The 5,486-nt window shown below is 47.2% G+C and overlaps 1 pseudogene; it reads right to left on the reverse strand.

Annotated features, from left to right (window-relative positions):
- Positions 1-461: 461 nt before the first annotated feature.
- LOC136487890 (uncharacterized) lies at positions 462-4,510 on the reverse strand (annotated as a pseudogene).
- Positions 4,511-5,486: the final 976 nt, after the last annotated feature.

Raw genomic sequence — 5,486 nt, forward strand, 5'->3', positions numbered from 1 at the left:
GTGACGAGTTTTTTACAGGCTTTGGTAGTCGCCTACTCCGCCCTGGCCTCAAATCCCTCCTCGCATCTATAATAAGTCTGCATACAAAAGCGATGTATCGATTCATTATTTCAAGAAAAGTCTAATGAATGCGACGTATTGAGCAATGTTGTGCAAGGGAGACTTACCCAAAACTCTGCCTTCACCCGCGCCGCCTTGTTGGGGTACTCCGCATCGGAGGCGACGACGTAGTGGTCAAACGAGTAGGCCGGCTCCGTCTTCGATGCGTACGTGACAATGCCGGGGAAGTGCTGCCTGCACAGAAGACCCAGGATGCCATTGACTAGCTGTGCGCTACCACCCGACACAACCACCCAGTTCCTGCACAAGTAATTAAGAAAAATTATTAGTTTTTTTCATCATATCATATGAAGTAGTGGTGATAACATATACAGTTACTTACTTTTGTCCTTCGGGGCGAATCATTGGGCATTGGTGATGAAGCGGAACCTGTGGGAGGCTCGCGGGACCTCGCAAGTAGACACTCGAAGAGGAGTTGGAGGAAGCAGAACCCGTGCCTACCGCCTCCCCCCCCCTCCTCCTCCTCCTCCTCCTCCTCCGTCTGCCGAACCAACTCCTCGTCTGACTCATCCACGGGCGCCACCTCCTCCTGCGGCTGGCGGTCCTCCTCACATGGCGTGGGAGGAGACGGCCCCCTCCTGCGGCTAGCGGTCCTCCTCCTCCTGTTCGATCCCTCTGCCACCCCCTCCGCCCCCTCCTGCGACCGGCGTTGTCTTTGGTAAATCGAGTTCACAGACCTATGACGGTCGCCCGCCATCTTTGTTCAATCACCTGCAATAAAAAAGAAAAATAAGACATAATTAGAAATAGGTGCAAAAATAAACAAAACATAATTACAAAAAATATAGTATTACATGTATTAGAAATATATGCAAAAATGAACAAAACATAATTACAAAAAACATAGTATTACATGTATTAGAAATAATCTTCATGATTGAAATTAGCTGGATCATAGGTCTCGTCATCACTATCAACATTGTCCAACTCATCAACACTATCCGAAGGAGGAATGTTGTCTTCATTGTCATTGCCGAAATGTAATCGCTCAAGCATTTGTATGTCCTTCAGATTTCGCACCTCGTCTCCAGCGTCCTCGTCATCATCCCTTTTATTATCTACTTTCATTCCTATCTCTTCGGTTAAGTCTATGTCAAACCTCCCTTGTAGCCCCTCTTCTTGATAGAACTCTCCATCATATGTGTTTGGGTTGAAGTTATAATCTTCATAGTTTGGGACAGGTAGTTTACCGTGTGGCAATACATTGTGCACAATAGACCAACCCTTAAGATGCTCGGTGTCTTTGCACGCGTATGACGTATAATAAACCTGGACGGCCTGTTGAGCCACAATGTAGACATCTTTTCCTGGATAGACGGAATCCTGTCGAATCTCGACTAGCCCAAGCTTAGGGGTCCGTCTCGTTACACCAGGATGAAACCAGTGGCATTTGAATATGACAGGAGTAAGAGGTTTGGAACCATAAAATGATAGTTCGTAGATTTCTTCAATTCTTCCATAATAGTCGAGTCCATCAGTGCCGGGCGTAACAACTCCGCTGTTTGTGGTTTGTCGATTGGGCCGACTCTGCTCGTAGCTTGCTGTGTGAAAACGATATCCATTCACGTCATAACCGGTAAATGACTTGACCCTAACGGCACAGCCATTTGCAACCTGTCTTAACTCATCACTTATAGGCGCATCAGTTTGGGCTTTCTGTTTGAACCAACAAATGAAATCGGGGCTCCCTAGTCCCGCACCCCGTGAAAGAAGGGTATCATTTTCTTGCGGTGTAGGTTGCCTTGATCCATGCCAGGATTGACGAAGAAATTCCCTGTACCAACGAGAAACAAGGGGGTTGGACGACGAAACAAGGACATACGGCGAAATGAAACAAGTTCGTTTAGAACTTACCGAATGAACGGTTGCACCTTGACAAGGTTGGTCAACACATATAGCATGATACTACGCCACTCTTCATTTTTCAATTGCTTAATGGTCGATGCACTTGCGCTTCCAAGTTGCCCTTGGAAAAGGCTAAGGTTCGATTCATTTTCGCCAGCATTGTAACGAGGGGGTGGATTATGAACGTTAGGAAGTTTCTCAGTGTAGTATTTCTCTGTGAAGTTCGACACCTCCTCTAGAATGTATGCCTCTACAATGGAAGCCTCAATTCTGGCTTTATTTCTACATTTTTTATGAAGAGTCTTCAGACATCTCTCGATTGGATAGCACCAACGGTTCTGCACGCCCCCCCCCCCATCCGTGCCTCATACGGGAGGTGCACAATCAAATGCTGCATCAACAAGAAGCAGGCGGGTGGAAAGATCTTCTCTAACTTACAGAGCAACACGGGTGCCGCTTTTTCCAAGTCATCAATGACGGTCCGAGAGAGCTCCTTGGCACAAAGCTGGCGGAATAAGTAGCTCAACTCTGCCAGCACTTGCCAGACATGCTCCGGGACATAGCCTCGAACCATCGCTGGAAGAAGCCGCTCAATCCATATGTGGTAGTCATGACTCTTCATCCCGTTGACTCGCAGAGTGCCTAAGTTAACTCCCCTCTTTAGATTCGCTGCATACCCATCAGGGAACATTAGCTTCTTGATCCATTCAAGTACTTCCCTCCTTTGGTCCTTTTTCAAGACGAAATCAGCCTTAGGCCTTCTCCAAGTCTTGCCACGACTAGGAGGTTGCATCTCTTGATTTGGTCTATCGCACAACGTTGCCAGGTCTACTCTAGCCTTTGGGTTGTCCTTAGACTTTTCAGTGTCCATGAGTGTTGCCCAAAGTGCCTCGGCGACATTCTTTTCAGTGTGCATTACATCAATGTTATGTGGTAGAAGAAGGTCATCGAAATAGGGGAGCCTCGTCATGCCCGAGATATGAGTCCACATATGCTGCTCACCATATCCCACAAAACCACCTTCTTCATTGGGTACGAGAGCACCTATCTGAGCATGAACCTCGGCACCATTCATCATCCGCGGTGCAGGGTTTGTCACTTTGACGCCTTTCGTAAAGTTCGTGATGTCTTGTCTAAATGGATGGTCAAGAGGTAGGAATTGACGATGTCTATCAAACGACGAATACTTGCCACCCTTCTACAACCAAATAAACCTCACACCTTCCTTGCATATTGGGCATGGGAACTTCCCGTGAACACACCAGGCGCAGAATATCCCATACGCCAGGAAGTCATGCAGGGAGTAGTGGTACCAAACGTGCATTTTGAAGGTTGTCTTTGTAGCTCGATCGTATGTCCATACCCCTTCGTCCCAAGCATGGACCAATTCATCAAATACGGGCTCCATGAACACACCCATATTACTCCCTGGGTGTCCAGGAATTATCAACGACAAGAATACGTTATGTCGTTGAAAGGAGACACCGGGGGGAAGATTAAGGGGGATAACAAAGACGGGCCAACATGTGTATGGGGCAGCCATCATTCCATAAGGATTGAACCCATCTGTTGCCAACGCGACACGTACATTACGAGCCTCATCTGCTTTGTCACGATGTTTGTCATTAAAGCGGATCCAAGCTTCACCATCGGATGGATGTACCATCTTGTCAGGATTGTACCGTTTGCCATTTTTGTGCCATGTCATCTGTTTTGCGGATTCCTCGGTCATGTATAGCCGTTGGATCCTCGGTAGGAACGGAAGGTACCATAGGATTTTCATGGGGATCGTAAGTTGCCTCTTCTGGCCATCATCAGAGTCTACCTCCAGGTACCTGGAGGATTTACACTTTGGACAGAACTTTGCATGCTCGTGTTCTTTCCTAAATAGGAGACACCCTTTCGGACAAGCATGTATCTGCTCATACGGCATCTTAAGTGCTCGAAGGAGTTTCTGTGACTCATACATGCTCTTCGGCAAAATGTGGCCCTCCAGAAGCAAGGTGCCAATCACAACCAACATCTTATCGAAGCCAGGTCAACTTAAGTTTAACTCGGACTTCAACCCCATTAAGCGTCCAATGGCATCCAGTTGAGACACCATTGACCGATCGTGAAGGGGTTTCTGTGCCGAGTCCATCATATCGTAGAACGCCTGTGCGGCTGCTTCCATCTCCTCCTTCTCACGTCCCTCATCGAACTGTCCTTGGTGAAAGTCATCTAACATGTCTGCTACCCCGGCATCAGCATCAAAAGCCTCCACCCGTGGTCTCACCACCTCCTCTCTCATACGATGGGCTTCACCATGGTGGACCCACCAGGTGTAGTCCGGCGTAAATCCATTCTTCACAAGATGTTTACCCATTTCCACCTTGTTTACCCTTCTCCTGTTTCCACATTTGCTGCAGGGACACAAAACTAGGCAATGTCCTTTAGCAGCATTGCCAAATGCACTGTTCAAGAAAGCATCGGTCTTGTTCATCCATTCCGTGGTGTAATCACTCTGACTTCTCCAGCCCGTGTACATCCACTGACGGTCATCCATCCTCTAACATATGTATCGGCGAGTAATGTAACCATTAATTGCATGTACATGGTGTTCCTACTGTCTAATAGGTGAGGATAGGTCCTAATCCCACCCGCAGATGTGTAGATGAGGTTAGTTTCCATGCTCTACTCCTATCCAAGACAGAATTTCGGCAGCACCTCCCCGTTGTTCCCAGATACACGTCCTGCCAAAGAAGAGTGTGTATCCGGAGAACAACAGGGAGGTGATGCCGAAAGTCTGTCTCGGACTAGAGCAGAACATGGAAACTAACCCATCTACGCATCCGCGGGCTATCCAAAAAGCGTGGACAATCCGAAATAGATACGGTCATAGATATGCAAAGATCTGCATACCTCCAACCGTATCTCTTTCGAATGGGAGATGCCTAACTGGGTTACGCGATCTACGATAATGATATGAAAAGAGGGGTTATACCTAGGGTGGCGACGGAGTCAGGCTAGCGGGGCCATGGCGGGTCGGTGCAGTGGCGAGACGACGCGGTGCAGGCAGACCGACACGGTGGCGAGAACTCCGACTCAACTCTGACGGGCTCTTCTCTACAAAAATGGAACAAAATACTGTTATTTACAAAAAAAATCGGCAGAACCTCCCCTGCACGGTGAGGTTTCCAAAACCTGCAAAAAACAACGGCACGATGGCCGACAAGCACATATGGCTCAACAGAAGCCATGTAGTTTGGATATCAATCCATGCAGAAGAATATATCCAAGTAGTACCACTACTTGTACTACTACTTTCACTATTGCTACTACTACTACCATTGGTTCTTCTACTACTACCACTATTGCTACAACTAATATCATTAGTTGTACTACTACTACTACCACTACTTCTACTACTACTACTACTACCACTAATTCTACTACTAATACTACCACTAGTTGTACTAATACTGCCACTAGTACAACTAATACTACTACAACTACCACTACCTCAACAATAATAAGTGAGA

Source organism: Miscanthus floridulus, chromosome 10 (assembly GCF_019320115.1).
Source record: "Miscanthus floridulus cultivar M001 chromosome 10, ASM1932011v1, whole genome shotgun sequence".
Classification (NCBI taxonomy): domain Eukaryota; kingdom Viridiplantae; phylum Streptophyta; class Magnoliopsida; order Poales; family Poaceae; genus Miscanthus; species Miscanthus floridulus.